Raw genomic sequence first — 16,772 nt, forward strand, 5'->3', positions numbered from 1 at the left:
TCCAAAGTAGAACAATACTGTTGCTATAAAAGCCCCAAACTAAATTGGGAGAATTTTACATAATAAAGTACCTAAATAAAAAATGTGAAGTAACAAAAGAATACTGGCACAAAATGCAGTGTCCACAACCCACTACAGAGAAAAGTGGACAGTAACAGAGGATAGTGCAGATTGAGAGCTTTTCACTCTCCCATAACTACCAAAACAGGGCCGAGTTTCCAAATGCTGACATCTTTTGTCAAAAACTTGAAGCAAACCCTGAGGTCTGGCATTACAACTTCAAGAGAAAAGATCTGCCATCTAATTCACTGACAAAGAAGACAGGGTGAAGCCGCCATATAAATAGAAGACCATGCCATCTGGAGAGCGTACGCTCACAGGTCACAGGTGACTGTCATTAAGAGATCGACAAGCCACCCATGTGACTCCATGCTACCTCTGAGGGGCAAAAAGAGCTAGGCTGAAGGGCACACCTCTGCAATGCGGGCAGGCTGTCTGCTGTCACTCGGCATTTTGGTCATCATGAACTACATACATAACCCACCAAGCACCTGGAAAATAAAGATACAGTAACCTAGAATGCATGAGTTTTTGATGGTTTTTAGACCTTCAGGTTACTAGGAATGTAATTTGTCTGAGGTTCTGAATGAGCTCCGTTTTAACTGATGTACAGTATTTAAATTTCAAACACATACACCAGTGGATCTTAAACATTTTTGTCACAGTGACCAAGTATTTCCCACAAAACAAATATTTACTTTAAAAAACTGTATCTCCTACACACACGTCATGTTATCCTTTACAAGTTCACACGTGAAACAATTACTTAACTGTTACTTAACATGTTTCACACATTTTTTAAAAATGTAACATGCTAAATTTTACATGGTTTTCATGGTGTTCCAAATGATTTCACATGTACAATAGTGGCCTACTGGGTAGAGCTGTGGGTTACAAACTAGAAGTGGGTAGCACGGTCGCCTCACAGCAAGAAGGTCCTGGGTTCGATCCCTAGCTGGGGCGGTCCGGGTCCTTTCTGTTTGGAGTTTGCACGTTCTTCCCGTGTCTGTGTGGGTTTCCTCCGGGTGCTCCGGTTTCCTCCCACAGTCCAAAGACATGCAAGTGAGGTAAATTGGAGATACAAAATTGTCCATGACTGTGTTCGATATTTACATTTACATGTACATTTTCGGCATTTGGCAGAAGCTCTTATCCAGAGCAACTTACAGAAGTGCTTCCATAGTTAACATTTCATTACTCTAGTTTAAGTAGACCACAGTCCAATAACACAAATCTGTGTTTTTTTCTTTTTTCTTTTTTAGAAATTGAAAAGTGTGTTAGTAAGTACAAGTCAGCTTAAGTGCTTAGTAAAGAGGTGGGTTTTTAATCGTTTTTTAAAGATAGCAAGATGTTCGGACAGACAGAGGAAGTTCGTTCCACCACTTGGGTGCCAGTACAGAGAAGAGCCTTGATGCTTATCTTCCTCTAGTCCTGGGTGGAGGATCAAGTCGAGCAAGACTAGTGGCTTGGAGGTTGCATGGTACAGAGCGGGGTTTTATTAGACCACGAAGGTAGCTTGGGGCTGGTCTACTTTTGGCTTTGTTGGTGAGCATCAGTGTTTTAAACTGAATGAGTGCAGCTACAGGAAGCCAGTGAAGAGAACGCAGCAGTGGGGTGATGTGGCAGTGTTTGGGTTGGTGGCCCAATATAACCTTGTGAACTGATGAATCTTGTGTAATGAGTAACTACCGTTCCTGTCATGAATGTAACTAAAGTGTAAAACATGACGTTAAAATTCTAATAAACAAACAAACAAACTAGAAGTTTGTGGGTTTGAATCCCAGCTGTGTCATGCAGCCACAGTTGGACCCTCATCTGCCTAATAAGTTGGGTTTTACAAATAAAGAATTTCATTTTACTGTGCACATGTATATGTATATATGACAAATAAAGGCATTTCATCTGCCCTAGTATATCATTATATGATACAGTGGTACCTTGAAACTCAACATCAATTGGTTCTGGGAGTGGCGTTGAGTTTAAAAGGCATTGTGTTTCAAGCTATTTTTCCCATAAGGATGTATGGAAAACCAGTTAATGCATTCTGTGGTCCTGTGGAACTGCATATATTTTAGGTTATAATATGTTTTTGACACTGGCTGTGCCGTTATTTTCTATGGAGTGTAGCAGTGCACAAAGCTCAACGTGACTTATTGTAGTAAAACAACGTTCAGTGTTCCTGTGTCGTTCTTTTAATACATTAAGTTACACTGAGCTTTTTTTTATAATGAGCGTCTTAGACTCTCTCGGAAAAGCTGATTCTTACCATTTCTCAGCACTATGAGCTATAACACCAGTTTAAAAGTGAAACAGGAGGAAAATCCAGCTAAACACAGATACATGTGGAGCCTTCAGAGTGAATCTGACGGTTATTCCACACAAATGCAGATTCGTCTCATATTCACACTTTGAATGTCTATTGTAAAAAGCGTTATATAAATAAATTTGATTTGACTTGACTTTACTGCACTGCTCAAGCGAAGTGCTGAACAAAGCAGCTGTTCATTCTTAGTTTGAAATTAAATGAATCAATTAAAAAAAAAAAAAGCTGAACACGTTGAGTTTAAGGTAAACATTGAGTTTAAGGGTACAAATTTCCCGATGAAGGGCGTTGAGTTTCAAAGATTTTGAGTTTAGGGGACGTTGAGTTATAAGGTACCACTGTATATTAAAAATTTTTTGTAAGGTAAGTAAAGGGTTGTATGATTTTATACGCAGTTATAGCCGCTCAGGTGGCGCAGCGGTAAAGTACACTAGCGCACCAGAGTTGGGGTTTCGAATACATTGTATCGAATCTCAGCTCTGCCTTCCGACTGGGCTGGGCGGCTGCATGAACAACGATTGGCTGTTGTTTATAGGGTTAGGGGTTAGGGGTTACTGGTGCAACTGCGGAATCTGCTGGCTGACTGATGGTGCCTGCACAGGGCTGAGGAATAATGTGGCCCTCCGTACACAGTGCCCATTGGTGTATGAACTCGACTCGTGCAGTATTAGGAGAGAAAATTGTGGGAAAAAAGTGGGAAATTTATTAAAAGATTGATGTATTAAAAGATTGATGTATTTGAAGAAGATGTATTAAAAAAAAAAAAAACCTTAACCAAGAAAATAAAGTCGTGCCCCTGTAAAGGATAACCAGAGAAATTACTTTTCATTGCAAGTTGTATACTGTATATAGTGTATGTGACAAAGAAGCATCTTGATTTGAAGTCCCCAATTCAGCCTTGAAGGGTGTGTGCTCATATGACAAGATCAAAGTTTGCCTTCCATCCTGTTGTCTTTAACATGGCCTAGATGCTTTGTTGGGAAGATGAGGGAACCCAATGGAAAAAGAAAGCAAGCAGATGCTTAATCTTGACAGACAGCACAACTTGACATCAATTTGTCCCTGGGAGGAGAAAGGATGGTGTAGTCCATTGGATCAGGTCAAAAGATTTCTCATCTTCTTCACATCATGCATGGACACACAGACACATAGACACACACACACACACACACACACACACACACACACACGTAAAGAACACTTCCCATTGCGTTAAAATCTCCACATCCCAATGATAAATTCATATTCAGGGAGCTCATGCAACCACAGAGAGAAGAATTAAGACCTTAATCTATGGTTGACTAAATCCACATGTACTGCGCAATCTGGTATTTTTCTTAGCCCTATGAATAAAATAACGATTGCACAGGCATCTTCATCACTCAGATGAAAGTTTTTGGCATCCTCAACACTCAGGGAGTTACTATTTCATAAACCCTAAATCACTTAGCTGTTGCCCCTCAAAAAGCAAGGCCAAGAGGTTATGGGATGTGGAGGAGTAAGTCTGAAAGGAGCCCAGTCACACAACCCGCCCCCCTTTCCCCCACAAGGTAAAAAACCTCGCAAACCTGTGGGGGAGAGGGTGACTCAGAGGACACAGCGTCTTGTAAAACACATGCACTTAATATTAGGGCCATAAAACTTGTTAAATTAAAAGCTGTTTTTGAAAATAGAAAGAGAAATATTTATTCGTCTGGCCCACGAGGGTTCATTTTGTTCTTGTGCCACAGGGGCTACCAGGGCACAGGTAACAACTGTCAACAAGTATGAAACCCTGGTACCCACTCTTATGTGTAGCACTGTTCTTTTAGCAGTACCATACAATTTAGTGCCCCAAAGAAAGCCTCAGAGGGACAAAGATAACACAATAAAGGCGTTGTTAGGGATCAGGGTTAAAAATATACCCAGCACCTCTATACGTATGTACAGTGCTTACAACACAACAAGAGCTCTCAGTGTTTATGATTGTGAAAATATATATGCTTGTAGTTTTGTGGCAAGCATTATAAGGTAGTATTTAAATGAGTAGTTTCAGACTTACTTATTGTAATGCTTGTGGCTCAGCCTAATTAGTGGACTTTTTTATTTGGGCAGAAAGTATTAGGTCACTGTATCTAATCATTACCACTAAGAAGAAATTAGGAGGGACACAGTTTAAAGACATTAAATAATTCTATACACCCCAAATGTATAGTCTAATGTATAGTTAAAAAACCTTTTTTTTTAAAAGAAAACCAACAATAAACTTAATAAAAATTCTCACATTTGTTTTTTAAACAAAGATATCTTTTTCATCAGTTATAATAATAATAAAAAATGTGCAGAAATACCTTTCAAAAGTATGTGTAAACGACTGACTTTACACAGTTGGCTCTTAAAAAAGAATTTAGGCATTGATTTAACACAAAATACATAATTAATAAAGCCTAAATTAATATTTTACTTGTAATAATTGCCAGTTTAACATGTAGTTGTATTATTTTAATACAAAATTTCCTATATTTTGATCATATTGTTATAATCAAAAATCATGAAAGAGTAAATTATTTCATTTTTACTATATACTGTACACTGATCAGCCATAAAATTAAAACCACCTCCTTGTTTCTACACTCACTGTCCATTTTATCAGCTCCACTTTTTATATAGAAGCACTTTGTAGTTCTACAGTTACTGACTGTACTCCATCTGTTTCTCTGCATGCTTTGTTCGCCCCCTTTCATGCTGTTCTTCAATGGTCAGGACCCCCACAGGACCAGTAGGTATTTTTTGGGTGGTGGATGATTCTCAGCACTGCAGTGACACTGACATGGTGGTGGTGTGTTGGTGTGTGTTGTGCTGGTATAAGTGGATCAGACACAGCAGCGCTGCTGGAGTTTTTAAATACCGTGTCCACTCACTGTCCACTCTATTAGACACTCCTACCTAGTTGGTCCACCTTGTAGATGTAAAGTCAGAGACTATTGCTCATCTATTGGTGCTGTTTGAGTTGGTCATCTTTGAGATCTTCATCGGTCAAAGGACCCTGCCCACGGGGCACTGTTAGCTGGATATATTTGGTTGGTGGACTATTCTCAGTCCAGCAGTGACAGTGAGGTGTTTAAAAACTCCATCAGCACTGCTGTGTCTGATCCACTCATACCAGCACAACACACACTAACACACCACCACCATGTTAGTGTCACTACAGTGATGAGAATGATCCACCACCCAAATAATACCTGCTTTGTGCTTTTATATGGTAAGTGGAGCTGATAAAATGGACAGTGAGTGTAAAAACAAGGAGGTGGTTTTAATGTTATGGCTGATCAGTGTATTAGTAAATAAATGTATTAATTTCATTACATAGAAAAACACTGCTAATAGCTAATTTCAACAGGTCAATAACTTATGACTAATCATTAATATGAATAATCATTAAAATGGCAAGGCTGTTAACTTAAGTAAAGAATTAAGTAAAGGAGAATATACACAATGGAAAGTAAGTTCAGGAACTCAAAAAAAAATAAAACCCACAGACATTAGGTAGGGAAGTCTTGCTGCCGTGTACTAAGAGCCAATAAAAATCTATTTTGAAGAAGATGAAATCATCAGCTTTCTTTTTAATGATTAATGGCATTTGAGAATAGAGTATTAACATGATCAAATCATGTTATTGTTGTGATCCTTGTTGACACAAAATAATTATGTTCAAAGTTTAAACATTATTATATTATTTAAGTACATGAAGACTGGTTTAGTTAATTTAACTGATGCTCTGATGATGATATTTGTGTGATAAATTAATAATTTCAGTACAGTATAATGTCTAATACATTTTCCCATTCAATATCTAGATATATTATCATTTGGTCCTTTAAAATGCATTTTAAAGTTTGCCCTGCAAGAAGCTTTAATGTTAACCAGCAGGTATGTGGAAAATATCCATGAATTTATAAGATTTATAGCGCATTTGATCTTAGGCTGGAAATTTGCTTTAAGACCCAGGTATTTGGATATGTGTGCACCTTCTCCAAAACAAGGCCAAACCCTTTTATTACTAAAAATAATAAAAGCACGGCCTGCACATTCTCATATGTACATGCATGCATGCATGCATAAATACACATGCACAGACAAGCATTTGCTCAAAAAACACAGCCAAAACGTACTTAAAAATTTATGGCTTGAGCATTCCTTCAGGGTCAAGCAATTTATCAAATCCTCCACATTCTGGTTTCAATTACGCAGCCTATTGTGGAAAGCAGCTATTTTAGCAGGTTCATTTGGCTCGGTAGGGGATGTGAAGGCTCTCAGTCTCTGACGGCAGCTTGTTGTTAGGCTGGTAGCGAAGCGGGTTGAGTGTAATGGACAGTGGCCTCCCTCTATCAGAAAGGGAACATTTTATCAGAGCAGGGCCTAGGACTGTGGTAGAGAGGTAATAAATCCCAGTTTTATTGCTAAAGAATTCCACTCTCTCCACAGGCCTGACAGCTCCCCGCGTTCTCCAAGCCTTTTGGACAATTTCGACACTGTGTCCATCTGGTACTGATTAAGATCCCGAGTGATGAGAGATGAAAAAAGAGAGACAATGAGGGGGAGAGAGATGTACAGGTCAGGGGTAGGAAAAAAACAGCAAGGTAAAAGGGAGGAAGAGCAGGGTTTTAAAAGCAAAAAGCAGGAGCTGAGAACGGAGAATGAAAATATAAAAGAAAGAAAAGAATAGCCTGTTATTGCCTGCCAACCTGGACACCATTAAGGCAATGTTGCATCATTAGACCGATGACCCAACCATAGCCAAAAGATATTAGTTGGAGTGAGTAGCCATCTTGTTGCCTGTATCTTGTTTATTATTTTCTCTGCTGGCACCTGCTCCCACCCTGAGCTTGCCAATGCTCCCCCATCCTTGCCTTTCGGCTTCTATTCCTCTCTCACTAAATCTATTGTAACTGATGATTTTCTGTGCAGCGGTCAATGAAAGACGGGAGGTGTTCATTTGGATATCCATTGCTGCATTATGATATTATGAAGCAAGTGCTCCGTTGAGAAACAGATCAACTGAAGCACCTAGGGATCTCATCCTGTGTTAACGACCAAAACAAGCATTTAAAGACCAAGCCTCACGCAACAAGCTACTCACATTTATTAATAAGAGAAATATCTAATGGAGTGGCATGTTATATGAGAGCCATATAGTCATTTTAACATGCATTATCTCATAGTTTATAAAGGGACAGGGCAGTAAATGCACTTTTTTGCATAAAGTCACCTTTCCACAGGTTAATGTGTGTAGCTGTTTTTTACACTGGCTGAATGTACAAAGAGAGGGTGGATGTGTAAACACAGTAAAAACGCAGTAGTTATTTGGGGGACTGAAGCAGAAAGTGAATATGGAAAAGCTGTATGTGATGATGATCACACCGATCAGCCATAACATTAAAACCACCTCCTTGTTTCTACACTCACTGTCCATTTTATCAGCTCCACTTACCATATAGAAGCACTTTGTAGTTCTACAATTACTGACTGTAGTCCATCTGTTTCTGTACATATCTTTTTAGCCTGCTTTCACCCTGTTCTTTAATGGTCAGAACCACCACAGGACCACCACAGAGTAGGTATTATTTAGGTGGTGGATCATTCTCAGCACTGCAGTGACACTGACATGGTGGTGGTGTGTTGGTGACCATTGAAGAACAGAATGAAAGGGGGCTAACAAAGCATGCAGAGAAACAGATGGACTACAGTCAGTAATTGTCTTAATTAGATGAGTGACACAGCAAATGAAGTAAGAAAATGAATGATGTAGTATTTTATAGTTTGTTTTTTGTTTGTTTTATTAGGATTTTAATGTCATGTTTTACACTGTGGTTACATTCATGACAGGAACAGTAGTTACTTATTACACAAGATTCATCAGTTCACAAGTTTATATCGAACACAGTCCTGGACCATTTAGTGACTCCAGTTCACCTCACTTGCATGTCTTTGGACTATGGGAGGAAACCGGAGCACCCGGAGTAAACCCATGCAGACACAGGGAGAACATGCAAAATCCACACAGAAAGGACCCGGACCGCCCCACCTGGGGATCAAACCCAGGACCTTCTTGCTGTGAGGCGACAGGGCTACCCACTTAGCCACCGTGCCACCCATATTTTATAGTAGTAGGATATTTTGTTAACAGTGCCTTGTTACAGTTATTCAACCCATACATAATATTGCTGATCTTAAAACCTACAGCTAGTCTATAGGACCCAAAGTTGGGTTGCAACTTGATTAAACCATTTCAACTCAATAACCACCATTAATTTGGTTCAGTTGTGATGTCTAATATAAACACCACCCAGAGATGTGTTCAAGATGTGTTGCAACTATGTTAAAAACTAAGGCCCTCAGGAGCAATAAGTATAAGAAGATTTTAGACATGTTGCCATTCAATTCTAAACAATTCCCCATAATACATTTTAAGGTATTGAGTGGGATTGAGTATATCCAATTAAAATGGTATATAATTATTAGCCAGTAAATTTATAACAGCAAAATTCTGCATCTCTGAATAAACTGAGAAAAATAATAAAGCCTTAATAAATAAGACTTAAAACTATCTTAAATTGTGAATTTACATTGTGTGCTGACATTTTACCTAAACAATAAACAGAAGCCACTTAACAGTAGCTAGTTTATTGAAAGACCCACTAAAAACAAGTAAATAATCAACCAACTGACCTTGTTTTGCAAAATGACGTTTTGAGCTTAAATTCATCATTAACTATCAATGTTGGTTTACTTGTTATAATGGGGCAACTTAAATGGATAAGAAATGGCTTGATGCTGGTTCCATCCCTAGTTGTGTGGGCCCAGAGCTATCTGTAAAAATTCTTAGAGGCTGTACTGGAGGTTCCCAAGTAAAGCTAGTTACATTTAGTAAAGTTTCACCTAGATTTAATCATTTATGTTTACTAACCACTACATCATGGTTCCAATCACAGTGGGTTTAGTATCACTCAGAAATAAGTGGGGAAAACACAGGTTAACACAGACTCACTTATACCTTGGGGCAGTTTATAGTAGTTTTGCCTGTTTTAGAGGGAAATCTAAGGACATGGCAGAAGCTCATGTAGGCTCAGGGAGAAAATATGAGATTCCCAACCAGAGGTGAGGTTTGAACCCAGATCCTTGGAACCCATTTTGCTATGTGGAACCTACACTACCAGATGTAACACAGTGTTGTCTAGTTTCGCATACAAAATGTGTAATTCCTTTATATTAACAATATATTACCTCATACCATTTGTATGGACTACCTATACTTACACTAAACTATATGGCCAAAACTTTAATCACCTGACAATGAACTTGTTGGACATGCCATTCCAAATACAAATTGTATTAAAATTATACTATATCAACAGCCACTCTTCTGAGAAGTCTTCTCACAGGACTTTGATGTACGTCTGTGGAATTTGTGACCATTTAGTCAAAACAACATTGGATGAGTACTGATGTAGGTCAAGAAAACCTTAATTGATGTTCCTGTTCATTTCAAAGCTGGGCTCAGTCCAAACTTTCTTTAAACCAAGCTTTTTGTTGTGTCTACAGATCTAAAGATCTAGTGTACACTACCTGTAACACACATTGTTCAATAATGTTCATTTTGTTAAGATTTCAAGAGACTGTTATAGGAAACTCTATGCTCTTACTTTTACTGCCCCACTGATAAAATCATGATAAAAAAAAAAAGAAAATTAAGTGCTTAAAGGGAAGAGCACAATAATCATTTTACATAATTTTGAGCATTTATTTTTGCTCCAAGGTGCTCATCAGGATGTACATAACTTCATGGAACAACAGTATAATTAAAACACAGGCCAGATAAATAAATCATGGATGCCATTAATGTCTGCTAACCTATTTAAATGAGCCTCTTCTTCCTAATGTCCACCCATCTGTGTAACTTTGTTTTATATTCAAATCACCATAATCAACTTTGCATGCTGGAAATGATAATTAATAGCATTGTTTCATATTTAATGCTTTGCATAGATGATGAATGAATACACAAATAGTATTATTTGAATGAAAAATGAAAGTAGGACAGACGATATAGATAATAAAGTTTATAGAATATTTAAGTTACAATGTTTCACAATAAGCAACTGAATTGGTAACAGATGAGGGAATCATGATTAAGTATAAGAGGAAGACCCATTAAAAGAACAGTCTTTCCAAACAATAAAGGGTTGTGGCTCACTACTTTGTGTGCTAAACTTCAGGAGAGAATTGCCAATTAACAAGAACCTTTATCAATGGAAGGTTGCAAATAATTTAGTCTTCTACTATCCACTGTTCATAATATGGTAATACGATTCAGGGAATTTGGAGATATCTCAGTCCCTGTAGAGCAAAGGCGAAAACCACTGTGCTGAATGTGTGACCTCTGAGCTGTAAGACAGCATAGCATAAGAAATCGTCAAGCTACTGTGATATATATACTGTATATATATATATATATAGCCACATGGGCTCGAGAGTACTTCAGAAAAGCATTGTCACTTAAAACAGTCCTGAAACTCTGGTACACAAAAATAAATCTGTACATCAATTCTTCTCCAAGTTGTCTTGGCCAAGCTCATCTCACATCTGAAATACAATAGAAACATGTGCTGTTGTCATATGAGCCCACGGAATGTCAAGCTCTTTGTGCCAAAGATGAAAAGGACCATCCAGGCTGTTATCAGTGAAAAGTGCACAAGGTGTGCATCAGTGCTCATGGCATGGGTGACTTGCATATGTGTGCAGGTATTATTGATAAAGCGATGTACAGCTTTTTGGAACTTTAGACAGACAAATGCGGCAATCAAGGCAACGTCTTTTCCCAGGAAGCAAGAATGGAGAAACATTCCACTTTGCAAAACTGCAACAATTGGTGCCCTCAGTTCCCAAACCAATAGAAGGCCACAGTATAAAGAAAGATTAAGAAACACATGGGTAAACACGTCCTTTGTCCCAACTTTTTTTGAGTATGTTGCAAGCATTGAATTCCAAATGTGCTTATATTTACAAAATAGAAAAACATTAAAAATATTTCTGCTTTTATCAGTTAAATAAAGATTCAAGAGAATTACCAAATCACAGATTTTTCCTTTTTTTGGCATTTTACATTTTTTATTAAATTAATTTATTTGTTTGTTTGTTTATTTTTGTGAACAAATTTAAGCACACTTTTCTTGGCATAATTGTTTTAATTTGACTACTTTGGAGGGTTTTCAAACATGAACTGCATTTCTTGTCACAGCATTAAATAAGACTCTAGTCTAGACACTGCATCTGTATTTAAATCTCTTTAGAAAGAAACTTAATATGTTGATTTTTGAGACCTTCTAGTATATTTTACATAGTCAGACGTGTTCTATATAAGTGTTTAGATTCAACAGGTCTGGCAGTAGGTATGCCTGGGTGTGTGTTTTTTATTTATTTCCGTTTAATTACAGTATATTTTTACTTTCAGTTTAGAGGAATTGTATTTAACAAACTTACAAATCAGCAAAAAAAAAAATCATTTAGGAATAATGAGACCAAATCAATACAATATTAAATGCATGCTCCTTGTGCGTTTCTGTAAAGGGAATACAGTAACTTGATAACTCTTGAGTGCTGAAAGCCCACGCTAAATAACCAACTACAATTCGATTTGCTTTGCACACAGTGATACACAGTCTGTGCTCGTTACTTTACTGTAATTTTTCCTTTTATTTTTAGTAACTCTTTCATTCTAATCAGCGTCTGGCTGGGTAATACCTGCTCACACACGTACACCTAGAGACAAATTACTAATGTTTTAGGAGGAAGCCACAGTACCTTAAGAATACACAAGACTGCACACAGACCCCCAAGTAAAAGCAAGAATGGAAACCCAGAACTGAAGTGATGTGCGGCTTCAATACCTACTGCTCCACCACGTCGTTCCATGTAATATTTGGGGGAGTGGAGACACACTTAACACACTGAACACGGTATTGTTTGAGCTCAGTTATGTAGCTGTTGTAAGGATTCTGTGGGAAAGTCCAACATGAATCTCTCAAACAGCGAACTTAATTGCACCAGCATGGAAGTCTGCTTATCAAAAACTGATTTTTGCTTAATAGAAAGAAGTGACAATTTGCCCTTTACAAAGCTTTGTAAAATAGATAAATAAATAAATAAATAAAGTCTTTATTTTTGTTGTCATGCTGATTTAATTTCATATAATTGCAACTGTAAGAAACTCTTTAAGTGTAACACTTCAGTCTTTGTGGCTAGAATTTAGTGATACTCAAATTCAACGTATTCTCTACACACTGCAACGTGTTCTCCAATTTCCTTCGGGATTAGTAAAGTATCTATCTATCTATCTATCTGTCTGTCTGTCTGTCTATCTATCTATCTATCTATCTATCTATCTATCTATCTATCTATCTATCTATCTATCTATCTATCTATCTATCTATCTATCTATCTATCTATCTATCTATCTATCTATCTATCTATCTATCTATCTATCTATCTATCTATCTACACCACGTGCAGCATGGGTAGCTCAGCAGTTAATCCCCCCCTGACGGTCTATAATTATAAGCCAGTAAATTTATAACAGCAAAATTCTGCATCTATGGATGAACTAAGAAAAAACTTAAATCTTAAATTGTGAATGCACATTGTGGGCTGACAAAATTTTACCTAAACAATAAATATAAGCCACTTAACAGTAGATAGTCTATTGAAAGACCCACTAAAGAACAAGTAAATAAATCAACCAATCTGACTTTAGCTTAAATTCATCATGAACTATTAATGTTGGTTTACTTGTAATAATGGGGCAACTTAAATGGATAAGAAATGGCTTTATCCTGATTTTATCCCTAGTTGTGTGGACCCAGACATAAGGCTTAAACATAGAAGACAAATCTGTACTGGAGGTTCCCAAGTAAAGCTTGACACTTTTTAGTGAAGTTTCACTTAGATTTAATCATTAAATCGTATTCTCTATACACCACGAGCAGCATGGGTAGTTAAGGTACAGGACTAGTAATCAGAAGAACAGTTGTCACTGTTGGCCCTTGAGATTAACATAGATAAGAATTTCGGTACGTGTTGTGTAGCTGCGTAGTCTAACTGCAAAGTTAACGTTAGCACGATTATCTAGTTTTAAACTACTTCTGTGTTCGTTAGATATTTATTAAATGATCAACTTTGTAACAGTTATGAGTTTGGTTTTGGTAAGCATGAACAGTTTTTCATTTCTCATGGTGCCACTTTACAAGAATAAACAAAATAGAATATACTGTATTAAAAACTGTAAACTTTATTATGGATTAGAAGTTTAATAAAAAGTCACTAAAAAGAGAAAAAAAATATATATATAAATAAATAAATACAGAATTGTAAATTGTTAACATATTATATTTCTAAAATTCAGAATTCACTGGAAATTCTTTACATTGTAAACACTTTTTTTTTGTTTTGGTAATAATGTATAATGTTGTATGCCAAAAGAGATAAATAGATAACGTTAAAAGAACACCTCATCTCATCTCATCTCATCTCATCTCATCTCATCTCATCTCATCTCTGCAGTTTTCTTGGCTGTCTTTGTCAGACTGAATGACATCAGAGTGTGGCTGCTCGTGTAGCATTGACAGGTGCATTATGGGGCAGCGGCGTTGCTCATTACCCGGTGGAGGAGGCCGATCAGAGGAAGAGTCCGCCACCGTCTCTACTGTCACCCTCCTGACAGGCAATTTCAACAATAACAATTACTCCCATTAGCCATGTCATAAACAATTCACCCGAGGCGTAGCAATAACAAAGCTTTATAATCCAAACGCCATATAAATAAATGCCAGCAGGTAACAAGTAATTTAGCTGAGGAACAAGCCCCAATCTGATGCATCATTCTGTTTTTAAATGAAACCCAAGATAAGATCTGAACAGTGGAATTAAGTTATTAAACAGATTGACCTGCACACCTGAGCAGGGAGCAAACTGTGGATTATTTATCATCATCATCATCATTATAAACAGCAACAACTAGTATAATAATATTAATAATAATAATAATAACAACAACAATAATAATAGTATTTTTCCTGTTATTAACAACAGCAGCAAAAACAACATTAATAATAATAATAATAATATTAATAAAAATAATAACAACAATAATGACAATAAGTATTATCCCCGTTATTAACAACAGCAGCAAAAACAACAACATTAATAATAATAATAATAATAATAATAACAATAATAAAAATAATAACAACAATAATAACAATAATAAGTAGTATCCCTGTTATTAACAACAGCAGCAAAAACAACAACATTGTTAATAATAACAATAACAATAATAATAATAAAAATAATAATAATAAGTATTATCCCTGTTATTAACAACAACAGCAAAAACAACAACATTAATAACAATAATAGTTATAGACATGATAACGTAAGATCGACCCAGATAATCCTTACAATAGACAATATGCTATACAAAATTATTTTAAAAATAAAGAATAAAACAGAGTAATTAATGAAAAGGAAACAGTTAATAACTATTTAATGCCAGTGGGCAAGCTGTAGCCTAGTGGTTAGGGTACTGGACTAGTAATCAAAAGGTTGCTGGTTCAAGCCTCACCACTGCCAGGTTGCTGCTGTTGGGTCCTTGAGCAAAGCCCTTGCTCAGACTGTATACTGTAACTGTACTGTACGTCGCTTTGGATAAAGGCGTCTGCTGAAAATTTAAATGTTTACACAAATTCTGAATCAAAAACTTAATCCAAGAACGATATTTACTTGCTTAACAGGTTTAATGGATTGGGCTATTTTATTATAATTATTATTGTTGTTGTTATTATAATAATAATAATAATAATTATTATTATTTTATTGTTTTATAATATTATTATTTTATTATTTTTAATAAGGATAATAAGAAAAAGAAGATATACTTACTGCTTAAAAAGAAATGCAATAAAAATAGTAATCAGCGTAAGCATACAGAAACTGTAGTTGTCAGTGTGTGTGTGTGTGTGTGTGTGTGTGTGCGTACGCGCGCGGGCGCACTGGAACTGTATGTGCATTGTGTTTCAGGGCAGGAACCAAATCAGCGCTGTATCTGCCCCGCAGCTGAGGAACTGAAAATCCCTAATTAGTAGAACTGCGGAGCAATTAACACGTGTCACAGTCGACATCATCAGGTGCCACTTTAATTTTCTCACTGAACAAGGAATTTCTCTCTCTTTCTCTCTGTGGCGTGTTTTTGTGCTTGTGGATAAGTTTGGGTATCTGTGCGTGTTTATCAGTGCGTGTGTGAGTGTGTACGAGTGGGTGTGCGTCAGTTTATTTATCTGTAAGTGTGTATCAGTGCATATATGTGCGTATGTATCAGTATATGTATGTGCGTGTGTGGCAGTGCGTGTATATCATCGGTGCGTGAGTATGTGCGTATCAGTGCGTGTGTATCAGTCTGTGTGCATCAGTGCGTGTGTATCTGCTTATGTTTCTGTGCGTGCTTATCAGTGCGTATCAGTGTGTGTGTGTGTGTGTGTGTGTGTGTGTGTGCTTGTGCATCTCGGCTTGGTGAACCCGCAGGCTGTTTGAGACTCCGCGTTAAGCATCGCCGCTCCACCGCGCGCGCATGATTATCCAATAACCCAAAACCCGGTTACCAACAAAACATCTGGCGTGTCCACACAACCAACATCAGCATTATACGAAGTGAAAATATGAAGAAGCACTCATATTGTGTTTATTTACTAAATAGCTTATATTAACAGGTACTTTAATTATTGCGACTCAAGTTGAAATCTATTTTAGATTATTTCAAACGTGCGTTTGAATTGTTTATGTGACGCAAATAAGCTAGATGAAGAATTATAGTGGCAAAAACAATTTTGCTTTGCGCTTTACAATATTAAACTTCATTTCAAATGTACATGTAATTAAGCATTTAATATGACCGCATATAAAATAGTTGCAATTAAATAAATAAAAGAAAAACAAACAGATTCATTTACACTCGATTTTGCAAGTCTATAGACGCCAATCTGATGTTGTTATTTAATCGGAATATTTAATTCAATAAGAAAAAAAAATCAGTATACACTAACAAAACAAACAATTTAATAATGCACATTAAAATAAATAAATTACATAATGAACAACTGACTGTTTTTATTATAGATGCATTAAATTATTTTAAATAAGAAATATCGAGTCCACAAAACTATTAAATACGTCTGTTTTTTTATTATTTTAATTTGACGTGCAATGACTGTGTTGGATATCCCACGATAAATTGTATATTGCATAAACAAAGCGATACTTTAAGACTATTCACTAGGAACGAGAAAGAAAAAAATAGTACTCT

The 16,772-nt window shown here is 36.6% G+C and overlaps 1 long non-coding RNA gene across 1 annotated transcript; it reads right to left on the minus strand.

Moving 5' to 3' along the window:
• Positions 1–13,796: 13,796 nt before the first annotated feature.
• LOC134314429 (uncharacterized) lies at positions 13,797–15,505 on the minus strand. The gene is made up of 3 exons (XR_010012382.1): positions 15,356–15,505; positions 15,039–15,134; positions 13,797–14,131 (listed from the first exon to the last, which is right to left on the minus strand). It is a non-coding gene; the product is annotated as an uncharacterized LOC134314429 (long non-coding RNA).
• Between the last annotated feature and the right edge of the window lie 1,267 nt (positions 15,506–16,772).

This window comes from Trichomycterus rosablanca, chromosome 5 (genome assembly GCF_030014385.1).
Source record: "Trichomycterus rosablanca isolate fTriRos1 chromosome 5, fTriRos1.hap1, whole genome shotgun sequence".
In the NCBI taxonomy this organism is placed as follows: Eukaryota; Metazoa; Chordata; class Actinopteri; order Siluriformes; family Trichomycteridae; genus Trichomycterus; species Trichomycterus rosablanca.